The sequence below is a fragment of the Porites lutea genome, chromosome 1 (genome assembly GCF_958299795.1).
Source record: "Porites lutea chromosome 1, jaPorLute2.1, whole genome shotgun sequence".
NCBI lineage: Eukaryota > Metazoa > Cnidaria > Anthozoa > Scleractinia > Poritidae > Porites > Porites lutea.
This window is the reverse complement of record NC_133201.1, coordinates 33,975,163-33,990,162: the sequence shown is the minus strand read 5'-3', so window position 1 is coordinate 33,990,162 and position 15,000 is coordinate 33,975,163. Positions and strand designations below refer to the sequence as shown.

General features: G+C 39.2%; 1 long non-coding RNA gene and 1 pseudogene across 1 annotated transcript in view; one reads left to right on the top strand and one right to left on the bottom strand.

Moving 5' to 3' along the window:
- The window catches only part of LOC140948814 (pseudouridylate synthase 7 homolog), a 96,154-nt pseudogene that overhangs the window by 16,880 nt on the left and 64,274 nt on the right, over nt 1-15,000 (top strand).
- LOC140937574 (uncharacterized) overlaps nt 13,226-15,000 on the bottom strand; it is a 10,281-nt gene continuing 8,506 nt past the window's right edge. The window contains exon 3 of the long non-coding RNA XR_012165491.1: nt 13,226-13,493. This is a non-coding gene — a long non-coding RNA (uncharacterized lncRNA). The remainder of the gene's footprint in view (nt 13,494-15,000) is intronic.

Here is a 15,000-nt window from a genome sequence, read left to right as displayed (position 1 = left end):
TGGGGCAGCAAAGGCGTGGAATAGTCTCAGTAACAACACGAACTGCCCGATCATTTAAGATCATTTAAAAAGCATGCAAAGGCAGAATTAATGAAGAAATAGGATACCGGTATACATACCATAGTATATTATTACTTTGTTAGTTATTATTAGAAGTAGTAATTTTAAGTTGTTATTTATATATCAAGAACATGTATATCATTAGTCTTAGTTGTATTATATATACATATTGTAAATTAATTCTGAAAAGCCCCTCGGGGAGAATTAATAAAGGTATTGTATTGTAATGGAGTCTGTCGATCCACGTTGCTGATTTGTGGCTGACAAATCAAGTTCTTTAATGCCAAACAATTACAGTACTGCTGAATAGTTTTTTAGTTAAAAGAAATCGGAAGATTGATGTGTTACAAGATATACTCACCCTATAGCTTGGAATAAAATCCTGACACAATTCGGCGAATGCGACTCGTTGCCAAACAGTTTGCGTGGTTGCTGAGCCAGGTGCACATGCTGAAAATTAACCGGGACCACCGTGCGCGCCTAGTTTCATCAAATCCAGAAAATTTTCGCATACTAACAGTACGACGATACAATGCTTTTTCTTTACGCGGGGGACATTAGGGTGCCTCCTCGGGTTCCGGCCTCTGGGCCGGAACCCTGCGGGGGCAAAAATGTACCGTTCAGAAATTGTTAGATATCCGTTTTTTGAGATTTAAGTGGAAGATTGCCAATATATTCGCTCGTTTATGAAAGTCAGCTCAATTCTGTCACTGGACTATTTTCCCGAGTTCGGCGGCTAAACCCGGTTCAGACGCCGCTCCACTCATGTTCCGAACCTAACTGAGTTTGGTTCGACTTTGGAGCAACATTGGCGCGACATCTGATTCAGATGGCGCACCGTGTGTCGTGTGTTGTAGGGAGAAAGAAAAAGGCCTGGGTCCGATATCATATCTTCGCGCCATAATTCAACTTTCAAAGATGGTGGCTGTGAAGGAGAGGATAGCTCTGATTAGAGCTATTTCTCGGGGAAGCGAACGTAGGAGGATGTTTTCCGAAAGTGCGCAAATGCTTATTGCATTAAGAAGACGACGGATAGCTCTTCTTTTGTCCTTGGCAGGGATTTTGTTGCTCTCGCGTAAGCAGAATTTAGCCACGGAGATGGTTCATGTACGATCTTGCCGGCGTCTGCTCAGGAGCAACGGCTGGTGGGAGATGGTTTGGACAACATATACCGATGAACGATTCAAGAAAACTTTCAGAATTTCAAAGAATACATTCAGTTTCATTCTGAACCGGATTCGAAACGACTTGGAACGCCAGACAGTAAACGAAGACCCCATATCACCCGAATGTCGGCTAGGCATTTGCCTTTATAGGCTCGGAAGAGGTGATTATTACTACACCATAGCGGAAATGGCTGGATTGGGTGTTTCAACTGTACATGAGATTGTAACTCAGGTATGTCAATCGATCGTTGAAGACCTTTGGGAGGACTGTGTCAAGAAGCATATGCCATGCACTGAGGAGGACTTTAAAGATAAGATGAAGGAAATGAACGAAAGGTGGCAGTTTCCCTTCTGTTGGGCTGCAATTGATGGCTGCCACATACCTATTAAATGTCCACCAGGAGGAGCTGCATCGTGTAAAGAGTACCACAATTTCAAGAACTTCTATTCCGTGGTATTGATGGCTATGGTAGACTCAAAATATAGGTTTATTTGGGGCAGCTGCGGTTTCCCTAGTAACTCCCATGATGCTATCATTTTCCAGGCAACAGAACTCTGGGAAAAGCTAAACGAACACGATTTTATTCCAGACATTGCACATAAGGTTGCTGATGTGAACATTGGTCCACTCATTATTGGGGATTCAGCATTCCCATTCGAACCGTGGCTATTGAAGCCCTACACAAATGCAGTACTCACAGAGAAGCAGAGATACTTTAATTACAGGTTAAAAGTCGTGCTAGGATGGTCACAGAAGGAGCATATGGGCAACTTAAAGGAAGGTGGAGGGTGCTTTTGAGGAAAAACGAGAGTGAACCTTGTCAAGCCAAAACAACAACCCTTGCTTGCATGGTTTTGCATAACATCTGCATTGAAAAGGGTGATACCATCTGCAGCAAGCTAGATATTACTAGCGACCCACTTACAAATGCGAAGAGAGATAGTCGCACATTAAGGGATGCATTAGAGATGACCTGTTGTAGAAAGCTACCAGACTCCAATTCCCAGGCAACTCAACTCAACTCAGGAGCGCGCTAGCAGATATGTTTTGGAGGGAAAGAGAAGGTTCTGAATTAAAGTGAACGAGTTAAACCAAATATTTCTTGCAACATTTATTGGAGTTTTGTAATGGGCCCATTCAGTTATTTCCACTACGTTTTGTAACAAGGAAGGCTTCTTTTATAATATTAGCCCACCCAAAGTACTGTAAACTGCGTGCTTCAATTTATAACAGATGAACTTTATATGTTGAAAGAATGTAATGTTCAAAGGGGTTTTACATGACCCATGAAGTGCATCATGTTTCACATTTCAACACCATAACACAACATTTGAATGCATTCTGCTATTTATATTGATGATAAAATTTCGCACCAAGTGTTTCTAATGAAGTGATAGTATCCATTATGAAGGGCCCATGATGACACAACTGTCGAGTTTAAGTCAGTAGCTTGGACTTGCATTGTACAATGTACTTTAAGTAGTAGTTAGCGGGTGTCAAGTCTGTAGGTAATACAACTTCTACAATATTAAGAATAAATTTGTTAACACAACTGTTATCGTATTTTAAGTGAACATCAGAAGAAACAGTCTGTCTTTGCAGGTACAAAGCAAACATCAACTAGAAAACATTTATCAAGGACTTGCGCCTCTGCTTTTTAGCAAAATTTTCTCCAAACCATCCAACTAATTTTTACCAGCACTGTCATGGGAAAGTCAGTCAGTTGCACAAAGACAAACTATAGTGATTAGATACTTCTGTTTCTGAACAAGCAAGATCCTGGGTAAAGACACTTTTAAACATGTTGTTTTTCCCTGTTGCAAATGCTAGTAAAATATAGAGTCACAAGCAAAAAGGCTTTCTGGCGCCTGAGAATTTTCCATGAATGCCAAGAGTCCCTGTATTTCACGGGTACATTAGTTGCATCACTCTAGTGGTACAATTCAAGGGCTAAAAATGAAACAGGAATATGTAATAGACTTATTATAATAATTGAGCACTGCCCAAATTAGGGAATTTTTAGCCAATATTTTTGAGTGAAATTGAAGACTACATACATGTCCACACCATAATTCAGCAGATTCGTATCAATTTTATATACAATTATCTCTTTAAACCCTAAGATCAAAATCTAAATCCTCATTTATTACCCCTATTTATTTCCTATAGAATGTGGAGAAGTTGATAAAATATCAAGCAAGCCCATCTTGTGTGATCATGTCCTTAATTGTCATGACCACTCTGTTTTACAAAGCATTGCTGTGATAAGGAGACATTTGATGCTGATCGCTCCTAGGGCTTAAAGGGTTAATTAGCATTTCAACATCAAGTAATTACATAAGTGTACACCTGCTTCACTTTCAACCCTTCATTTAAAAGTCAATAAACTCAACAAGACCATAGTTGGTGGAAACTTCAAGAAAACCAAAAATTTTGGTAGTTTAAGTCTCCAGGATGAACAGAACTTGACATCTGATTACCATACTGCCTACTGTCACTTCCAATTAGTCCATGTAAGTTGGCCGCTGCTGTAGCTCTTTCTTGTAGGGTTGGTTGAACATGCTGTGTGGGCATAGCTTGCAGAAGCATCTGTAGCATGTTAAGTTCATGTTCACGAGACTTTTGAGCCTGATCACTCATGTACGAAAGGACTTCTTTCACCGGATCATTGTTGATGGCAGTCTTGATTAGGTCAATTACTTCATGTAAAGACTCATCTGTCTTTCTCTTCCTTCTCCTTGTAGCCACAACTCTCTCTTTGCTTTCAGATGAGGATGTGTCAGGTGATGCTTCAGCAGCACTAGCTTCTGAATCTGGTAAACATGGTGATTGTGTACGAACAAATGAAGACTCTACTGCAAGTTCAGGTCTGCATGCATCCCGAGTTTTGGCAATAGCAAATAGGCTGTTAAACCATGGACCATAGCCTTTTTCGTCAATAAATCTCTTTATTCCTGTGCTAGTCTTCATGGTGAGAGAAGTCTTCTTGCACTCAGCAATGGCTTTCTTGAACTTTGTTCGCAACTGAACATGATCAAATGGAACTTCTTCATTTCTCACAGCAGCCCTTTCCTTAAGTTCGACCAGAACCTTTTTGTATATTTCTCCATTTTTCTGGTTTTTAGTGTTGGTCAGTATGAATTTATTCTTGTAATAATCATAAGATATTACAATGTCCACCAAATCCCCTAATAGACTTTGACTCCATTTGGCCTTCCTTCCACTTTTATTCTTAGAACATTTTTGGCTTTTCTTCTTTTTTTCAAACAGGCCCCGGCTGAGACTTTCATCCTCACCATCTTCATCATCATCACTATCAACAGCACTGAGGAAAATGAACAAAAGTTTTAAATATTGCAGCACTAAATTCTCACATGTCTTAATGTAAACCCATGAAAACCAAAAAAAATTGCTTCAAAAGTTGCACTTGTATTTGTCTGCCTAGAGGTCATATTTTTTATTGCTGTGATTATTGTAAAAACCATCTATTCAAATTAAAACCATTCAAAAGGAACCCTGCTTAAATTTAAACCCTCACGAATCGAAGGTGCTAAGACTCTATCAAGCTAGGAGATCACACACAGGCAAAGGAGAGGCATACATGCAGCCTTTGTGGCCTAGCGGTTAGAACTCTAGACCGTTGCAAGCTAGAGGTACTTGGATCAAATCCACCAAATTCTAGCTTTGCTATTTTTTCTTTTTTTATCTGACCAAAGTCTCTCTTCACATTTTTTTTTTATTTTAAAATTTGTATCAATCCCTACCACCTTTTATACATGGTGAACATTGTTGATGGAACAATGCCATACAAATGACAATACGCAGTCAGAAATCCTTTCAAAATAGATTCATAAATATAGGGCTAATGAATCTGTGCTAAGCAATAAGCATACAATAAAAATATTAAAGACATTCAACGACTAATTTGTGTCTTCAACTGAAATCTTCAGCGCCATGCGTTTCCCTGAGCTTCATGAGGTCCTGCGAGACACTCACGTTTCTAGTATTAAACACTGAAAGTTTTCTACCAGAATCCAGTGTAGATGAACTAGATCGCTCATTAACTGAGACTGAAATATATGTTGTGTTACCATTTTATCATTGGTTTAGATTTTCTTTTCTTTTGTCTTTGTGTATGGTAATGTATGATAATGAGCTGGAAACAAAGAAAAATAAATTTGAAACCCAAATAACAACATAAGTTTCCGATTTAAGTGGGAAAATCACAAACCAAAGTGATGACAAGTAAATGGATTCAAAGTTGTTGTTCCCTGGATGCTGGCAGTGATACCAGATGTACAAAAAATGTACACTTCTCTAATAAGAAATGGCACATGACTGCTTCCAGGGCACATGCCAAACAAGTAATTCATGTCACTGTAATCCAAGTTAACATTATGGCTGTTGTGGTTCAATTTTATTCTTGGTTTAAATTTTACTTTCCTTTGGTTCAAACTCATTATCATACATTACCATACCCCAAAACAAAGGAAAATAAAATTCAAACCAAGGAAAAAATTGAACCACAACATGGCCACTATTATTGACCTTCCACAGAGGGATAAATATAAACATTAACACAAGCAATTTGCAGTTTCAAATTTTTTAATTATACCCTTCTGTTGATCAATTTTTATCACCTAACTTGCACCTATGCTTACTTTAAAGCAACAAAGGAAACCTTGAATGCTGGAATTCCTTCGGCGATGATTTTGTTGTGTTGGAAAAGAGAATGAATCACGCATGAGATAAACTGCAAACATAACTACATCGGGTGTTTACATTTCTTGTTTGTGACAGCTTCTTGCTGATTATCACTTTTATTAGCGAAAGAAGATTACCTTTCCTTTTCACTGTAGACTTCATCTGCCGCTCTATCTTTTCTTCAACTTCTTCATAACTGTGCCTACTTGCGATCAGCAACTCGGTTACGGGCCTTACAGTTTCGCACTCAAAACAGTAGCCGACATTCTTCCCACCTATCCACCCGTCCACGCTTTCATCAATCTCTGGCTCGCTACATAAGTTGCAAATGGCTACTTTGCAGCGAATGCAGCGATATTTGGTCCATCTTTTGCACTGTTTACAGTTCTCTCCGTCTTTTGCCGCCATTAGGGAGTTTAAGATACTGAGACTACGGACTACGAACTACGGCTGGACGAGCGTTGTCCTTTGTTTGTAGCACTGGGTTGAGTCGTGCAAATATAGAACGTTAAGATTGCACTACAGACAGTAGACTACAAGAGAAGAGGCGGAGAGGGAAACAACACGCAAAGATTTTCTTGTTTTCATCACAGTTCACAAAAATGCAAGTCAGTTTTGCATGTGATCTTATCTTTTGAACAATGAACAAATTCTTCCATACTTGAAGGAAGCAATTACGTCGGGTGAAATTGATGAACAAAATTTTGGTTACACAGGTTTTACTTTTTTCGCCCATGAATACTTATGTCAAATATTAAAGAAATAGACAGAAATAGTAATAGCTCATTTATTAGATTTAGAAGATGGACTTCTCCGACTACTAATCTGATGTAGTTTGAAGTTTGAAGTATTGAAATGCCGAGTCTCGATTGTCTGGACGATGTTTACATCATTTTCATTCAGCAAAAGCGATACAAAAACTCGCATAAACAAAGGTTACACAAGTAGAAAGACACACTAATCAGTTCGAACAAACATTGAAACTTTTCAAGTGCGAAGAGAAAGTAAATTACCTGCATGATTTTTCTTCTCCTCGGCCGTCAATCTGAATTCTAAGCTTAGCTAGATAAAAATGTAGTCACAACAGTGGATTAAAAGCGTAAATCTGAGCAGAAATTAGACACAACTTACATATTTCGCTTCCCTCTCACTTTAAGCAGGTGAATTGAAAACTTTTTTACGAAAAGACGAGATTCTTGAATTACCGAGACGGCAAAATACGACCAAAATGTTCTCCGTAGTCCCGACTACGCGAAACAGCTCAACAGCTCACCGTAGCCGCAGGACTACGTGGGAAAAATGAACAGTCACGTGGTTTTGATCATGCGCAGTAGCATGTTTCACCGTAGTCGTAGTCCGTAGTCGACGTATCTTAAACTCCCTATTTTCTCTTCTTCGTAAAACTTACGGGCATGCGTAACAAGTCCTCCGTGGGACTTATGGGAAGATTTATAAATTATCATAATGTATGCATTTAATTCGGCACATGAGAAGAACGCCGTATGAATCACCTGCCGCTCCAATGTCGAATAATGCGACATTGGGAAATAAGAAAAAGGATTTGCAAAACTATTCTCGTGAACAGAGGTCTTCCTTTTGCTAATTATGCGTGCGCGTGCAAGACCGCTGTTCTTTACGTGGCTCGTACAACTTCAGACAAACAAATTTCAAGAACTTTTCAAGGATTTTTCAAGGACAAATTAAATTTTTCAAGGACTAAGATTTATTTGATAAATCGGCATTCTTTAACCCCCAGTATCCATCTTAACTGGAGTAATTTACGATTTTTACTTCTGCGGCCATCCTTGATCACGTTATTTTATTCTTCTTTCCTTGAAGACTTTGCAAAATGACTGGGTATGACTTGCAATTGCATCGTAGGTACAGAAATAACATTTGAAATAAAGAAATAGAAATAAAATATTGTTCATGCACAAAAATGTTTTTACGTTACCAGCGAGTTTTACAGGTTCTTACACCGTGGATGAGCCAAATTTTCCCCGGCAAAATAATCTAATTTTACAGAAAAAGGTGTCTGGCGTGGACAAGGTTGTGAATTTCAAGTAATATATCAAACATGAGATCCAGTGTTTCATCACCAGATGAAACACCGAGAAGAGAGTTGAAAATACGACGCGCAGCGGAGTATTTTTGACGAACTTCGAGGTGTTTCATCTGGTGATGAAACACTGTGTCGAATGTTTGATATTTCTTCTCAAACAAAATCATTTTTGAAGGAGAAATTAAGGATGCAAATACTAAGCAGTGTTTCATCCGATTTCCAAACACTCATTAAACATTAATTTCCTTTGTATTTTCTTAATGAATTATTAATGAGTTTGAGAAGGACGTTTCAAGACCTAATAAAGAAATCAAGTACTTTTCAAGGGCCTAAACCGAATTCAACGACTTTTCAAGACGAGTAGTAAAATTCAAGACCTTTTCAAGATTGTACATGTACGAACCATTTCTTAAGGACAGTTTTTTAAAATCCTTTTTCGGATTTCCCAATCCAACGGTAAAAGGGAAATCCAACAACAGATATCTCAGCGCTGAAACCCGTTTTCGGATTTCGCGTTCGCCTGCAAGTCCGAAATCCGGACTTTAAAATCTAAATCCAGGTTTCCCAATCGAACGCACCCTATCTATTGAACCCAGTATCCATCTTAACTGAAGTCTTGAATAACAAAACTGGATAATGATTCAGTTGATGCGAAGACAGATTTTAGCTTTTTGAAAAGACATCAAATAGCGTTTCATTCTGACCTGGTATAAAGAGAGGTTAACGTTTTGACTTAAAAATTGTAGTGCAGAATTTACTTCTCAAAAATAGTTTGAATACGCAAATGTTTTAAGATAGGAAGGGTTCTAGTCAATCAGGAGTTCTAGTAATTGGACGCCGTACAAGATACCAATTTATTGGGGGTTCATTTCTTCAAAATGATTGAAGTCAGTCTTGCGGCACGTTATTGTTAAAGGTGTGAAATATCATGTGTTCGAGGCGGCATGCGCTAGGTCCTAATATATGCTGATTAATTTTAGTATGCGTTCCATTAGGATGATCCGGATCTGGACAAGTGTTTGAAGATCACTCGCTTTATAGCACATCAAAGAAACTGACGAATCTAGCCTGGGAAAGGATTCATTGGTTCTTTTGATGTACCATGATCAGAGTGCTCTCGGATCACTGATGCATGACTAGATAGTCCCAAAGAAACCCACCCTAATAAGAGTTTGAAAATGAACACAAGGACCAGAGAGTAGAGAGACATACAGACAGACATACCTAGCGACAGACAGACGGACGGACGGACGGGCGAAAGGACAGTTAGACGGACGGACGGACAGGCGGACGGGCGAACGAACAGATAGACAGACCGACGGACTATTCTTCATAGTCTACATCAACGATTTACCAGGGGTAATTAGTAAGGACAGTTCAATTGCTCTGTATGTATAGGGTTATTAGTACTCAAGAAGATCTGTCTACTTTTCAAAGTGACATAGATAAAATTTCAGATTGGTGTAAGATGAATAAGATGAGAATTAATACCAAGAAATGTAAGATCATGCGAATAACCAGGAAAAAGTCACCCTTAGTTGGAGAGTATAATATTGAAGGTCAACCTTTGGAAAGCGTTAATGTGTATAAAGATTTAGGATTATTTACTTCTAGTAATCTTTAATGGAACCAACACGTAGATAAAATAACTGCTAAGGCTAATAGGGTTTTAGGGTTGGTTAAGAGGACTTGTAGGAACTTAAAGGATATTGATACCATGAAGACACTTTATTGTAATCTTGTGAGACCTTTATTAGAATATTCATGCGAAACTTGGAACCCTCATACTAAACGTAACATTGATAAATTGGAGGCTGTTCAGCGAAGAGCTACCAGTTGGATCACTAGGTCTTATGATGATTATGATACTAGACTATCTAAGCTAAAATTGTTGTCATTATCTAATAGGAGGTTCACTAGAGATGTTACATTTTTTTTAATGTAATTAATAGGCATTATGATATTGACATTTCAAATAAGCTCATATTTTGTAAGGACAGAAATACAGGTTATAACTTGAGGAAAAATGACACACAGGACCTTGTTCCAAATTTTAGTAGAACTGACGGTTTTAAATATAGTTTTTTTTAACCGTGTTGTAGATGAATGGAATGGTTTACCCAATCATATTAGAGAATCAAACAGTATTGCAACTTTTAAAAGAAATGTTTTAAGCTTTATTAAGGATAACTAGAACATTTAGATTTCTATTTGTATATATTTTTGTTATATTTTAATTAGTGGGGGCATCCCTAGTATGGCGCATTGGCGCTTTTGGTTGTCTCCTTCCCCACAACATTTTTTTTTTCTTATAGTAGTGTTAGCTAATTTCATTTCATTATTTGCTTGTAATGTAGTGGAGTGCATCTGTAATAAATAAATAAATAAATACTGACAGAGAGACAGACAGATTAAACATATGGCGATTAACTAAACATTCTTTTCTATTTTTTTATTGAGCTAGGTCGAGTAGCTGGATGGCAACCAAGGCGTAAAGGAGGAGGAGTCAAGTACCTGTGCATGCCTGTGAGTCCTGTTTATACCAAGCCCTCAACCCCTGGATTCCATCCGAAAGCATCCCTCTTCGGTGTACAGTATGTCAAGTAAACGATCTTTTCCCCCCAATTCCAGGTCATAAACCAAACATAAGCTACCTTGGAGTACACTGCGCTGTATGCCGAGCGGAGAGAAGAGGATCCGTCATGATGATCCCGGCCCTTTATCCCTAATCGTAGGAGGACCCTTGAGTATATCGGATCGGCTACCTTATGAGAGCCATATATGCCAAAAAGTACCGCCCCAGATTACATCTGCGTCGACGCAGACGCGACTGGAATTGAATTAAAGCACAACGAAAGACATTCTGCAAATTCTTTTCTCTTTTCAGTTCTTTTTCAGCTATACGCACGAGCGTATGCGCGTATATGGACGTTACGCTCCTGGGAAGCAATAGAGAGGAGTCACACAGAAAAATGAACAGACAACATACAGTTCTTATGTATAAAACTGGTGTGAAACCAATAATAAACAATCCTAACAGCAAACGACAAGTAAAGGGAAAACGTGGTCACGTGGTACAAATTCTCGTTTGCCGTTTTTTACCGTCGTAAAAGTGACTCTAAATCTCTCTAAAACCAATTTCACTTTAAAAGGGAAAAAAAATGTTTGGGTAATAAAAACCCTAACAATCTTAGGGGATACCGAGAAAATTATTCTAAATGCAGCGTCACTGTAAATGCATTAACCCTTCAAAGTTATCACAGGTAATAATTGTGTTCAGGGCTCTTCCTACACTTGAGTCTTACCTGTCCAGTCATTCACAGTTCGTCCAAATCAGAGATACTAGTTCTTCTGATCGTCAACAGACCTGTGGTCTTCCCCAGGGGTCCGTCTTGGGCCCACTCCTATACTTAGTCTATACCGCTCCTCTCGGAGCTATCCTGCGTCGCCATGGTGTAGGGTTTCACATGTACGCGGACGACACTCAACTGTACCTTAGCATGAAGACCACTAAAGTGGAGGACGTTGTGTCTGCACGCACTAGGGTTGAAGTTTGTTTGCGTGAGCTGAACCAATGGATGCTTTTAAACAATCTCCGGTTAAACAATGATAAGACTGAACTCCTGGTTCTGCACGCTAAACATCGCCCTAAGCCACCATTAGATACGATTACTGTGGGTGATGCTACTGTGGAGCCCACATCTAGCGCACGGAACATTGGTGTCGTCTCCGACGATACCATGAGTTTCGAGGAACACGTCAATGAACTATGCAGGACCGCTTTTTATCACATCACAAACATTAGTCGTGTACGTCCATGACTTAATATTGACTCAACCAAAACACTAGTGCATGCATTAGTAACGTTTCGCGTAGATCATTGTAATTCGCTTCTCTATGGCCTACCTGATTATCTTATTCAGAGACTACAATATGTTATGAACGCGGCGGCCAAAGTGATCACTTGCAAGCGAAAGTTTGATCATGTCACACCACTACTTATTGAGCTACACTGGCTCCCCGTCCGTCAGCGTATTGTTTTTAAGATCTTATTGTACATCTTTAAGGCACTCCATGGTGCGATTCCAACGTCCCTGACTTAGCTCATTAGTCCTTACGTTCCTAGGCGAGCTCTTAGGTCTGCTGACCAACTTCTACTGGAGCAGCCAACGCACAAGCTCAAATTGATTGGCTTGAGGGCTTTCTCAGTGTGCGCGCCTTACCTATGGAACTCGCTTCCACTGTTCGAGATTAAAAGCAGCGCATCTGTATCTATCTTTAAAGCTAAGCTTAAGACCTTTTTTTTTCGACAAGCATATTTTTAGACTTTCCATTTATTTTTTTTTGATTTTTAGGACTTTTAGACTTTTGATTTTTCCGATTCTTAAGATATTTTTTTTTTACATTTTTTAGTGTATAGATTATAATATATTTGTTACTGTAAGGCGCATTTGGGCGTTAGAAAAATGCGCTATAGAAATAAATTATTTATTATTATTATTTTATTTATTATTAAAGTGAATGGTGATGAAGCCGGTCAGACTTTGTTACATACTTTTCAAAACTATTTAGGACTTGACCGTACCCAAAATGCCCTGGCTGCCAGAGGCTTTTCATGCGCGGTTTCCAGTTTCGGTTAAGTCTTGCAGCCGACGAAGTTCCTCGTCGCACGCGAGAAAAAACCTCTGGTCCCCAGGTTATACCCTAAATAACTATACCGCAAGGAAACTTTAGATGTGTGATTCTTATTGTGACATACTCAACTTAGCAATTTTTCAGCCTTTTGATTTGTCCGAGAATTATTGGTGCATGTATGAAGGATAGATCAAACTCTCTACGAAGTGTTACATCGCTTGTACGTCTAGCTTCGATATTTTGCAACGCCAGCATAGAAATTCCATACTGATAATCTGATACCAGTGGCGAATCCAGGGGAGGTGCCCGCCCCTCCATATTTTTAGAGCAATAAAAAATTATTGGACACCGAGTTCTTCCCCCCCCCCCCCCCCTCCCCTCTTATCTAAGGGTCTGGGTGAACGGCCTCTCCCCATTATCTCAAGATCTGGATCCGGCACTGGATACTACCCAGACCATAGTGAACGGCCGAAACAACGCAATCAAAACGAACCCTGTCAGAAACAAGCATTTCTTTCAGAAAAAGCATTTATTGATACCTATTATTTAGATTATTGTACTTTATTTAGACCAAACTATATTCAAACCACGCACGTATTCGATCGTTTTCCTTTATTTCCTTTACCATACATAAAATTAATTGTAACCCATTATCCCATTCTTAAAATTTCAAGGATGGCCAATAGTTGTCCCGTCTGCTTTCGCTCGTTTGATTATTGCGGTCAAACACAAGTTAAAATCTGCTGATTCCAAACGAGATCATCGGCACAGTCAAAATGGAAAGTTCTCCCATAGACACAGCGGTAGAATTTGTGTGGATCGTCCGGGTCTGCGTAGAAACCATCTTGTTTATCAGAACAAAAATCTGAAAAGAGATGCGATTGGATTACTCAGTACCTATAGATAACCTTTACCATAGGTATGTAGTATTGGGTACATTAAAAAGAGGGTCTCAGTGGGGTTAACCGATAGGCGTAAAACGGCCAAAAATTTAGTCGATAGCCGTAAAAATTGAAAAACTTTAACCGTTAACCGTAAATAGGGTAAAAAAGAGTTAACCGTAAAAGAAATTGTTCCCTAGATTTGTTACTTTTAAGGAAGGTACTAAACTTACTTATGGTTGCGTTTTTTACTTCCCGGTTAGTATGACTCCGTACGCACGTTAGGCGAAGCGTCTTTTAGGTGTTGACCAAGACCTAGGCTCCATTTCCGCCGCTCTCTCGGGGAACTAATTTTTTCCATAGCGAAAGTGTGGCTTTTCGCCAGGGATTAATATTTGCCGCAAATTATATTGATTTTCAGAAGGTCTTTCCCTCGAAACACTAGTGAAACAACACGCGGAGATGTCACTGTTTGTAAAACACGTTGCCGATAAACAACATTTCCCCGTTTATCTCTGACGCTACGATAGACATTGCCATGACTAGCCCTATGCGGCGTCTTCCCACGAAATCTCGGTCAAGGCATTTCGCTGGCGAACTCGCTCGGACCACGTGACCCGAAACGCATTAGCCCCGCGGAATAATGGGGTCTACGAACAAGGCAACGGCAGACAGTCGTTCCGTACAGTCCTTCGCTATCATTAAAAACACTGGACACAGGAATTTTGTTATTGGCCGTTTTCATACTAGAGCTAGAAATGGATTATCCGTCGAAGACTAGACTATGTACAGTCGGGCTCTCCCCACAAACACCCCTTCTCCGATTTTTTCTGAGGGGAGGGGGCGGCTGTACACAGGCTATCTGGAACGGATAATCCCGTCTTCAAACTGTCCGTCGAAATTGACGGTAAAGTCAGGCCGGATTGTTCATTCAAAATTGAAACTATTCCATTCTCAAATTAAGACGTATTACCTATCTGACGCGAATCATCAAACGGATAACCCGTCTCACACGAATAATCTGTCTCTAGGGTGAAAAGGGCCATTTCTGTTAAAATGAATGTCGCATCCCGGCCTTGAGTTGGGCGTTCGCGTGTTTGCTTTTGCTTTTTCACAAAGATTATTTTTAAATTCACTATTGACGTTTCTATTTGTAAAATAATATTAGAAGTGGAATGCTTTATAAAACGTATGATGTATCAAATGTTAAAATTTTTCAAAAGAATAGCTTATGTCATCCCGAGATGATCCGAAGACCTTTATTTTGATTTAAAGATACAAAAAATACAGGTTAATTAACATTTAACTTTTTGAAACAAAAGAAGTTAATTTTTAACTTTTTTGTTAAACGTAACTGAAAAAAATTAACCGATAGCCGTAAAAGAGCCAAAATTCTAGTCGATAACCGTAAAAGCCACCACCCCATTGAGACCCTCTAAAAAAAATTACCACAACAGCTCAACGAGTGAGAGATTATTTTAGTAATCATAA